At 36.9% G+C, this 12472-nt stretch overlaps 1 protein-coding gene across 1 annotated transcript in view; it reads right to left on the minus strand.

The window, feature by feature from the left end:
- The window catches only part of LOC122710226 (centromere protein P), a 225125-nt gene that overhangs the window by 111502 nt on the left and 101151 nt on the right, over positions 1-12472 (minus strand). The gene's annotated exons all lie outside the window — the stretch shown is intronic.

Here is a 12472-nt window from a genome sequence, read left to right on the forward strand (position 1 = left end):
CCGTATATTGCAGACACATAAAAAGGGCTGGAGGGTTGGGATATCCAGGTCAAGAAAGAGTAAATAGATCTGTTCTTCACAATGAGGTTTCCCAACTGCTGACACTGTAGGCTAGATCATTCTGGGCAGCAGGAGGGTGGGGTGGGGGGACAGGGAAGGGGTGCTATCCTGTCCTTTCCAGAATGTCTGGCAGCTCCTTGGTCTGTACTTACTAGATGCCAGTAGCATGTGCACCACAGTGTGACAATCAACTATTTTTCCAAAACATGCCAATGTGCCAGGGGGAAAGGGTGGAGCCAAACTGTAGCTGGTTGAGGACCACTGCTTTATGGAAAATGTACTTAATTTCTAAATTCTGGCACAAGTTTGCAAACCTGAAATAAAATAGTTATTTTTATTTGGTAAAACAGTCAATCCTAAAGGAAATCAGTCCTGAATATTCATTGGAAGGACTGATGCTGAAGCTGAAGCTCCAATACTTTGGCCACCTGATGCAAAGACCTGACTCACTGGAAAAGACCTTGATGCTGGGAAAGATTGAAGGCAGGAGGAGAAGGGGATGACAGAGGATCAGATGGTTGGATGGCATCACCAACTCGATGAACATGAGTTTGAGCAAGCTCTGAGAGTTGGTGATGGACAGGGAAGCCTGGCATGCTACAGTCCATGGGGTCACAAAGAGTCAGACACGACTGAGTGACTGAACTGAACTGAACTGAAAACTGTAAGGGCAAGATCAAAGTGTGATTAAAATAATACCACCAGTAGTGATATAACAGAAAGAGCCCAGGGGTGCAGAGGTCTGAGTTGAAAATATATACCCAGAAATCTAGTTCCATTTATAGCCTTGAGCTAATCACCATCTCTTTGAACCTATCTTCTCATGTAAAAAGGGTAGGGATGACACTATTGATCTGATAGGTTGCTGTAAGAACTGAATGAAAAAAGTTTATGAAAAATGCTCTGTAAACCATAAAGATTCCTGAAATATGCTTACCTATTATACTGGACAATAATTTACTGACAAGAAAAATTAAAGATTATGAAGTCTAAAAGCAAAAAAATCATAACAGGGCTTCCCTGGTGATCGAATGCTTAAGAATTCGCTTTGCAATGCAGAGGACACCGGTTCAATCCCTGGTCGGGGAAGATCCCACATGCTGCAGAGCAACTAAGTCCATGCGCCACAATTACTTGGCCAATACTCTAGAGCCCACAGCAACAAGAAACCCGCATAACGCAACAAAGAGTAGGCTGTGTTCACTGCAACTAGAGAAAGCCTACATGCAACGAAGACCCAACAGAGCCAAAAAATAAATAAATCTTTAAAAAAGGATATATAACAATGACAGTCATCTTAAAATTAAAATGTTCTAAAGTTCTAATAGTTTTAACAAATAAAATTCATTTTCTACAATATATCATAAAAATAAGATGTGACATCATGCCACTTATGAGAACATAAGTAGAAATTCACTGAAATTGTAATAATCCAGTTTTTGGAATTAATAATTAAATTTATAAGGTTAGTGCTAAGGTTAGAATCATCTTAACAAATAGTCTATGATCTGAACATGTTTGTTCAGTCACTCAGTCGTGTCTGATTCTTTGGGACCCCATAGACTGTGGTCCATCAGGCTCCTCTGTCCATGCTATTATTCTGGCAAGAACATTGGATTGGGTTGTCATTTCCTCCTCCAGGGGATCTTCCCAACCCAGGAATCAAACCCATGTCTCCTGTGGCTTCTGCATTGGAAGAAGGACTCTTTACCACTTAGGCACCTGGGAAGCCCTATGATCTGAATAGAGAAGCTTAAAAGAAAGAAGCTTTTCTTTTTAAAAAGGAAAGACAGGAGAATTTTCTAACTACTGGAAATGATTCCTGAAATCACTAAAATTAATTTCCTGTAGTTAATGTCTGTGCTTTTCATCCCACAGCTGTTAACCATTTGTGGTTGTAAGTTTGCAAAAAGCAAATCAGTAATAAAAAACATAACCACCCAAAACTGTATTAAAGTTTTCTTAGTCATATTTTATGGTAAATACAAAATATTACCCACTAAAAATCTGTTAAAGTTTGAAAGCAAATGAATTACTGCAACTTACTGAGTTTACTAAGGGCTTCCAGGTAGAAAAAAAAAATCTCAGAGGCTATCTACCTTTATTGCCTCCCAAATACTACAGTAAAGAAGATCACAGAATTCACAAAACAAATATAATACTTTCAGAAAATCACCTGAAGTTGCTAAAAGCTTTTTTTAAAAATCAATTTAGTTTCTCCTTAAACTACAACATTATTTTTCTTTCCTTTCTAATTCCATTTTTTGGTAAAAGAATTGTCTTACCTCGGCTGGTGTGTAAAGAACATTTTTAGATATTCTTTCAAATGCCTTACTTGCACTTACTCATTTAATCCTCACAACAGCCCTATAAGGCAGGTACCTTCACCTATCTAGGATTTGATCCAGCAATCTAGCTCAACCTTCTAACCATGACGACACACTAATGTTTGAGTTAGTGAGGTCAACCTTATAAAATGGTGGACAGTGCTTCCTCCTGGAGATTCTATGCTTATTGGCTTCCATACACCACGCCTTTCAAGTTGCTCTTTAATGGCTAGTGTTCCTCCTCAATACTGTTTGGCCTCTTCACTTTGCTCCTGATAAACCTACACAGACCCTCTTGAACTCTTCTTTCCCCCAGTCTTTCTGGTTTAAAACTTCAGCAAGTGCCATTCCTGCTCTACCTCCCATGTTACTTGCATCCATTCCTTCTTTTTTATTCTCATTCACCATACCACAAATCACTTTATTTTCTATTTGGAGTATCAAAATAAGTTCCTGGCCTCATTTTGCCAATTCAACTCTATCATGACTAACCAAACAGATCTATGTGCTATCTGGATTACGTCAGTCCTTTATCAAAAGACTAAAACAGTTCCCATTGATTATAGAATTACAAAAAACGCTTAATTCACCTTTCAAGGTTATCTATGATTTACATCTAAGTAATGATTTTTGAGATTGTTATTTCATGTTTACATCTTTTTATACTCCAGTTGAAAATTATTTGCTATTTCTCAAATATGCTCTGTATTTTCTGGCTTCTATGACTTTATTAATACCGCATCATGTGCATCTATCAAAATCTTTTCCAACTTCAATTGTCTGTGTCAAAGTTCACCCTTCTCAGTTCATCTTCCTGATTCTCCCACAAACAGATGTGGTTTCTCACACCCCACCTTCACAACCTTCCCAGTATTTTATTTTTATTTTTCCCCAGTATTTTAATATGCTTCTCTTTTGCACTTATTACAATCTTAGCTTATTGTGGCTATTTAAGTATGGGGTTTTTTTCCCTTCATATTCTCTAGAGAATTGTAGATATCTTGATTGTAAGCACTATATTCTTTTTTAAGGTTGTTTTTTTTTTTTAACATGGACCATTTTTAAAGTCTTTATTGAATTTGTTACAACACTGCTTCTGTTTTATGTTCTGGTTTTTCAGCCAAGAGGCACATGGGATCTTAGTTCCCCAACCAGGGATCAAACCAGCAACCCCTGAGTTGGAAGGCAAACTCTTAACCACTGGACTGCCAAGGAAAGTCCAGTATTATGTTTTAGTTAGGTTTGCATCCCTTTTCTCTCTCCCACCAAAGGCTAGCATACTTCATTACCTCAAAACATACTTCTGGAATCAACAAAGGGTGTTTATTGAAAGGAAATAAAAAGCCTTTATCCTCATTCTAACAAAGCAATGTGTTTTTATCCTACATATCTTTCTTTTCATCCTAGATGCACCCCCCCCCCCGAACGTGCAGATCTCTCACAGACATATACTTACCTGATGCAGATGTATTGTGTATCCCATACTACTCTGAAATAGGGGCAGATGGCATTTTCTCCCAATGCATTCAGTATTATCAAAAGGATTTATTATAACATCTATCACAGGCTCTGGAGAACTCTAAATGAAACAGACCCTCCCACCCAATTAGCTCTGAAAAGTGCTGTAACAAGGTAAGCATTCCCAGCAGTAACATCTCTCCCTTGGTGAAATAATATGATAATAAAGACAACTACTTTAAAATGAGCCCTTCCATAGTCGGGGGAATCCCACACCTCTAGGTCATCACAGAGCACCAGGCTGAGCTCCCTGTGTTACGCAGCAGCGTCCCACTAACTATGTATTTTACATACGGTGATGTATATATTTCAATGCTACTGTCTCAGTTTGTCCCATCCTCTCCTTCCCTTGCTCTGCCCACAGGTCCATTCTCTGCATCTGTGTCTTTATTCCTGCTCTGCAAATAGTTTCATCAGTATCATTTTCCTAGATTCCATATATATACCTTAATATGTGATATTTGTCTTTCTCTTTCTGACTTACTTCACTCTGTATAACAGGCTTCAGATTCATCCACCTCAGTTCAACTAACTCAGATTCATCCCTTTTTATGGCTGAGCAATATTCCATTGCATATATATGTACCACAACTTCTTTATCCATTCATCTGTCAGTGGACATCTAGGTTGCCTTCATGTCCTGGCTATTGTATTAGGTTGGTGCAAAAGTAATTGTGGTATTATATTGTTGAATTTTGCTGTTTTATATTGGAATACATTCTTAAGTAAATGTGGTTATGTTATGCATCATTTTAATGTGCATTTCTTATTTTAAGTTTTTCTGCTAATTACTTATTACTTGCTTTATATTTATATTGCACATAATATAAATTAAATGTGTTTTATATGTATTTTAGACTAGGGAAATGATGTTACACAGAAAGCAAATTCAAGTGATTTGCTTATTCCGTTCAAAGTGGGTCATAAAGCAGCAGAGATAACTTGCAACATCAACACATTTGGCCGAGGAACTGCTAATGAACCACCACAGTGCAGTGGTGGTTCAAGAAGTTTTGTAAAGGAGACGAGAGTCTTGAAGATGAGGAGCACAGTGGCTGGCATCAGAAGTTGACAACGAGAGCAATTGAGAGCAATCACTGAAGCTTATCCTCTTACAACTACATGAGAAGTTGCCGAAGAACTCAATGCCAACCACTCTACAGCCTGCACTTGAAGCAAATTGGAAAGGTGAAAAAACTCAGTAAGTGTTGCCTCATGAGCTGATCGAAAACAAAAAAAAATTGCTGTTTTGAAGTGTTGGCTTCTCTTATTCTGTGCAACAATGAACCATTTCTCTATTGGATTGTGACATTCGACGAAAAGTGGATTTTATACGACAACCAGTGATGACTAGTTCAGTGGCTGAACTGAGAAGTTCCAAAGCACTTCTCAAAGCCAAACCAGCACCAGAAAAAGATCACGGTCAAAGTTTGGTGATCTGCTGTCAGTGTGGTCCATTACAGCTTTCTGAATCCTGGCAAAACCATTATATCTGAGAAATATGCTCAGCAAATCAATGAGATATACAGAAAACTGCAACGCCGGCAGCCGGCATGGGTCAACAGAATAGGCTCAATTCTCCACAACACTTGACCACACATCACACAATCAACACTTTGGTTGTTTGAACTTGGCTAAGGAGCTTTGCCTCGTCCTCCATATTCACCTGACCTTTCGCCAACCGACTACTACTTCTTCAAGCCTCTCAAAAACTTTTTGCAGGGAAAACGCTTCCACAACCGGCAGCATACAACAAAATGCTTTCCAAAAGTTCAGCGAATCCTAAAGCATAGATTTTTACACTACATGAAAACTGTTTCTAATTGGTAAAAAATGTGTAGATTGTAATGGTTCCTATTTTGATTAATAAAGATGTGTCTGAGCCTAGTTATAATGATTTAAAATTAACAATATGAAACAGCAATTACTTTTTCACCAACCTAATAAATAGTGCTGCAATGAACACTGGGATATGTGTGACTTTTTTTGTGTGTGTGTGACTTTTTGAATTATGGTTTGGAGATTTCTTTTTTAATACGGAAAATTTATAATGGAAGCAAAAGTAGAAAAACACTACAATGAACTTTCATGTACTTCTGACTCAATTTTTAAAATGACCAACTTATGTGTGTATAAGGATGTTCAGTTAGGTCTAACTCTTTGTGGCCCCATGCATGGTAGACTGCCAGGCTCCTCTGTCCAGGGGACTTTCCAGGCAAGAATACTGGAGTGGGCTGCCATTTCCTTCTCCAGGGGCTCTTCCTGACCCAGGGATCGAACCCACATCTCCTGCAGCTCCTACACTGGCAGGTGGATTCTTTACCACTGAACAATCTGGGAATTCTTATAGCCAATTATATTCATTTACACTCTCATCATTATTACTATTTTTAATAACAGCATTCTTTGAGGTATAATTCACATATCATACAATTCACCATTTAAAGCACAATTCAAAAAACAGCATATAGTTCAAAGATTTTTAATATATTCAAGGTTAGCAGCCATCACACAATTAACTTCAGAACATTTTTGTCACTTCAAAAGGAAATCCTGTCCTGATTAAAATCACTCTTCATTTACTCCCAGCCTTAGGTAACCACAAATCCACTGTTTCAATCAATTTGCCTATTCTAGCCATTTCATATAAATGGAATCATGTAATATGTGGTCTTTTGTAACTGGCTTTTTCACTTATCATAATGTTTTCAAGGTTCATTCATGTTGTAGCATGTGTCAGTACTTCACTTCTTTTTACTGCCAAGAATACTCCATTTTACAAATGAACCACTTTAATTCATCCATACATCAGCTGATGGACATTTAAGTTGTTTTTACTTTTTACAAACATGCTATTACAAACTTGCTGCTATAAATATGTGCATACAGTTTTTGTGTGAACATATATCTTCACTTTTCCTGGGTATATACTTAGGAGTAAAACTGATTGGTCAAGTAATTGCAACTTTATGTTCAATTATTTGAGGAACTGTAGATTGTTTTCCAAAGTAGCTGTGCCATTTTTAATTTTCATCAGCAATATATATAGATTCTAATTTTTCCACATTATCACCAATACTTGCAGTTGTCTGTATATTTTACTTCAGCTATTAGAAAACATGAAGTAGTACCTCACTGTGGTTCTGATGCACATTTTCCTGATGATCAGTGACGTTAAGCATCTTTTCATTTATTTATTGATCATTTGTTATCTTCGGAGAAACATTTATTTAGATCCTCCAATCATTTTACTATTGGTCATTATCATTATTATTGACTTGTATGAGTTTAACTATTCTAGACACAAGTTCTTAATCATATATATGATTTGCAAACTTTTTTCCCCACGTGTGGGTGTTGTTTGTTTTTTCCCCCATTCTTGTGGTATCTTTCGGTACAGAAAAAAAAAATCAAAATTTTAATGGTACCCAATTTATCTATTTTTCTTCTGTTTCTTATGCTTTCAGGGTCACATCTAAGAAACTGATGCCTACCTAACCCAAGGTCATAATGACTAACTTTTCTTCTGAAATGTAATAGTATCAGCTCTAAAACTTAGATCTTTATTCCATTTTCACTAAATTTTTGCATGTGATCCAGTTGTCTTAGCACCATTTGTTCAAAGGAGATCAAGATATAAAAGATTTCTATCACTCCTGAAGGTTCTTCCATGCCCCCTCCTAGTTCATACTCCCACTTCATCTAGCAAACATCCATTCATTCACTCACTGCACCAAGCAGACATACCCATTCCAGAACTTTGCCACTGGCAATATAACCATCTCCTAAAAATTTCCTTAATAATTGTCAACCTGAGTAAACATTCCAATTCCAAAGAAAGGCAATGCCAAAGAACGTTCGAACTACTGCACAACTGCACTCATCTCACATGCTAGCAAGGTAATGCTCAAAATTCTCCAAGACAGGCTGCAACAGTATGTGAACCATGAACTTCCAGATGTTCAAGCTGGTTTTAGAAAAGGCAGAGGAACCAGAGATCAAATTGCCAACATCTGCTGGATCATCGAAAAAGCAAGAGAGTTCCAGAAAAACATCTACTTTTGCTTGATTGACTATGCCAAAGTCTTTGACTGTGTGGATCACAACAAACTGTGAAGAATTCTTCAAGAGATGGGAATACCAGACCACTTGACCTGCCTCCTGAGAAATCTGTATGCAGGTCAAGAAGCAACAGTTAGAACTGGACATGGAACAACAGACTGGTTCCAAATTGGGAAAGGAGTACATCAAGGCTGTATATTGTCACCGTGCTTATTCAACTTATATGCAGAGTACATCATGAGAAATGCTGGGCTGGATGAAGCACAAGCTGGAATCAAGATTGCCCGGAGAAATATCAGTAACCTCAGATTCACCATCCTTATGGCAGAAGTGAAGAACTAAAGATCCCCTTGATGAAAGCGAAAGAGAAGAGTGAAAAAGTTGGCTTAAAACTTAACATTCAGAAAACTAAGATCATGGCATCCAGTCCCATCACTTCATGGTAAAAGATGGGGAAACAATGGAAACAGTGACAGACTTTATTTTTGGGAGTTCCAAAATCACAGCAGATGATGACTGCAGCCATGAAATTAAAAGATGCTTGCTCCTTGGAAGAAAAGCTATGACCAACCTACACAGCATGTTAAAAAGGAGAGACATTGCTTTGCCAACAAACGTCCCTGTAGTTAAAGTTATGGTTTTTCCAGTAGTCATGAATGGATGTGAGAGTTGGACTATAAGGAAAGCTAAGTGCTGAAGAACTGATTCTTTTGAACTGTGGTGTTAGAGAAGACTCTTGAGAGTCGCTTGGACTGCAAGGAGATCAAACCAGTCAGTCCCAAAGGAAATCAGTCTTGAATATTCATTGAAAAGACTGATGATGAAGCTGAAACTCCAATACTTTGGCCTACCTGATGTGAAGAACCTACTCATTGGAAAAGACCCTGATGCTGGGAAAGATTGAAGGTGGGAGGAGAAGGGGATGACAGAGGATGAGATGGCTGGATGGCATCACCAACCTGATGGACATGAGTTTGAGTAGGCTCCAGGAACTGGTGATGGACAGGAAAGCCTCGAGTTTTGCAATCCATGGGGTCGCAAAGAATCAGACATGACTGAGTGACTGAAATGAACTCAGTAAACGCAAGTAATAGGAATTCTGGATCCACATATCCCATCCTCTTTAACAACAACAAAATAAAACACATTCTCATTATTTGGCAAAGGGAAACACATCTTATCACTTTTTCCTGAATCTGAAAATGCTATTGCTTTGTACTTTATTCCCAGTCTGTGAAAATAAAGACAAAACAAAACATTGAATGGATTATATAAACAACAACTTTATTTTTCTGCTTCTCCTGCATTGGCAAGCCAACTTTTTCAAAATTCATTTTTAATTGAAGGACAATTGCTTTACAACATTACTTTTGTTTCTGCTGTACATCAGTATGAACTAGCCAAGGGTATATACATGTCTCCTCTCTCTTGAACCCCCCTCCCTCTCCCCACCCCTCTAGGTTGTTACAGGAGGCCCAGTTGGAGCTCCCTAAGTCACACAGCGAATGTCCACTGGCTATCTGTCTGTTTGGTCGTGCATATGCTTTCACGCTCCTGTCTCTATTCCTCGCAGCCTCTCCTTCCTTCCCACCCCCACGCCCATAAGTCTGTTCTCTATGTCTGCATCTCTGCTGCGGCCCTGCAAATAGGTTCATCAGTACTATCACAACTACTTTTTAATTGTATATACTATTTTGGAAATTTGTGTGAGGGTGGAGAGTACTGGATACTCCATGAGTCTCTGAGTGCTCCTTTGCACTCTCTGCCATTTGTGGCTAATAGTATACTGGCCTTTAAAAATTCCTCTTTTTTTTTTGGTGAGAATTTGGTTTATTTTGACCCCCAATTTCTAGCTAAACAGTTTAGACTCTGGATTTCTCATGCTTTGTGGAAATACGTATTTTACATTCCCTGGGTGGGCAGGGTTCAGGATGGGGGGACACATGAACACTCAAGGCTGATTCATGTCAATGTATGGCAAAACCCACCACAATACTGTAAAGTAATTAGCCTCCAATTAAAATAAAGAAATTAATTTAAAAGAAAAATAAAATTATTCTCTCTATACTTCCTTATATGATAAGGTTTCTATGGTGTCTCCCAGTTTTGTTATTGTGTGGTTTATTGATTTGAATTGTATTTTTTATCTCATGTGGTTTAGTTAGGCGTTAACTGAGAGAAAGACAAACCAACAGTCCAGTTGTCTGAATAGTAAAGATTTGCAAAATGTCTTCTTGAAATACAAGCTATCCCTTCAAAAATAATAAGAAAGAAGGTACAATATCATTTGCATATGATTCATATGTACCTGAAAAACCCAGGAGAATCAACTGAAAAATGACATAGTCATGCATATAACAAAAGATAGGTATCCATAATATATAAAAAAAGAAACCCTAAAAATCAATCAGAAAGACAAATAACATAATAGAAAAATAAGCAAAAAAAAAAAAAAATTAACAGGCATATCTCAGAAGAGAAAATCCAAATGGCTGAAAAACATTTGAAAAAATGTTCAACCTGTTTAGTAATAAGGGAAATGGAAATTAAAATCAAAAGTAATACCTTCATATACCAAATTAATTGCGGAAACAGTCAGATAATGTCAAGTGTTAATGAGATCTGAAACAACTGTTGCCTTTCATTCCCACCACCTCAACTTGCCTATCTGTAAGCTCCCTCCAGCAGTTCTGCCACAGTTACATTAGCATTCCTTTCCAGCATACATCACAGTAGTGTCAGAACTATTGACTTATACCTCTGTGCTCATTCATTTTTCCATTGCACTCCATACCACTTGATATATGTTTATTTTCTATCTTCCTCTTCCATGATAAAAAGAGACTATTTTAGCTGCTGGGTCCTCAGCAACTAAAACTACCTTGAATAAAGTAGGTGTTCAACAAGTATTAGCTGGATGAATAGATGAATTAAAATGTTTATTATGGTTTATTACCATAATTACTAGGTCTCAGTCAGACCTGTCCTAGCCAGCACTAATTATTTGGCTCTGAGATATTGAATCTACTTCAATCAAATTATAATCGTAGGATATAATTTAGATTTTCACCAATTCAACTGACTTTTCTCCCTAATTGCTATAATTATAACCATCAACTGAGGGAATTCCCTGGCAGTCCAGTGGTTAGGCCCCTGTGCTTTCACTGCTGAGAGTAAGGGTTCAATCCCTGGTAGAGGAACTACGAACCTGCAAGCTGCACAGCATGGCCGAAATAAATCAACTAATTAAAAAATAAAATAAAATACACTCCAACTGAAACAGTGAACTATCACAATTACTTGCAGCTTCTATTTTTCCTCTAAGGTCTGACTCAAACCAACTCTCCCATCCCCTACCAAACCAAAACTCGATGACATCATCAACCTTATTTAAATTTCCTAGATACTACTTTTAATTCTGAGTGTTCTAGCTATTTACTGATAAATATTTTCACATTTGTTAAGAACATGAACCACATAATCACTATCACAAGTTCAAATCTCAGAGTTAAATGAAGAATTAAAGAAAAATTAAGCTGCTAATTTTAAATTAATCTTCCAAAAGAACTATCAAGACATTTTTGGATAAAGTACACAGATTTGCTCTCTCTTCCTTAGTGTGGAAGCCTGAGGTTTAAGAACAAACACTAATAGGAAACATATGGAAAAGATCAGTAACGGGATGAAATCTTGGCCCAAATATGATTTGCCACGTTTTACATACCAGTGTCTCAAATAATAGATAAGATTTCTATAATACTGCCAAAACATCTCCTGAAACACCGTACACTTTTTAAAAGTCTAAAGTTTAACAAAATAAATCTTGAGAGCTATTTGTAAAAACTTAACGGAAAATACTATTTTGAGGAAACAAAAACAAATTTCAAGAATCACTTTACCTTATTAGTTTGTACAAGCTTGAAAGAATCTCCCAAAAGAATGAACTCAAAATTCACTGCCAAGAGATACAAGTTAACTCTCTATTTAAAATATGAAAACATTAGTATAAAAATATAGCATTTAAGTAGTTAACTGCTACTCTTCAGGAGAGACTGTTCAGTGAAATTTGTAAATTTCATACATTTGCAAACTAAAGGCAAAAATGGTTGGTCAACGTAAGTTCCTAACTCCATCTTATTTAATATTATAAAATTATTTTTTGTACTAGTAAAAATAGACAAATCAAAGATATACCTTCTGAGTAAGTTCCATAACAAAGAGAATAATTCTATTTCAAATATTTTATTAGAAGGTATGCTAGTGGATATATTTGGAGGAAAGTGAGAAAGCTGATAGAAAAGAAGGTATAATTCTTTTTACGGAAAAGCAATATATCTAATCTGTGTCACAAATGACAATCTATTTCATTTTTAAAATAAACTAGAAGTGAAATGCTGTATATTTCTAATCCTGATTCTCTGTCTTAATAAAGGAAAGCACCGGTGAGAACACAAGATATCAGACAACCGAAGTCTCAAGATGACTCTGAGTTCCACCTTAAAATG

The sequence above is a fragment of the Cervus elaphus genome, chromosome 16, assembly GCF_910594005.1.
Source record: "Cervus elaphus chromosome 16, mCerEla1.1, whole genome shotgun sequence".
Classification (NCBI taxonomy): Eukaryota; Metazoa; Chordata; class Mammalia; order Artiodactyla; family Cervidae; genus Cervus; species Cervus elaphus.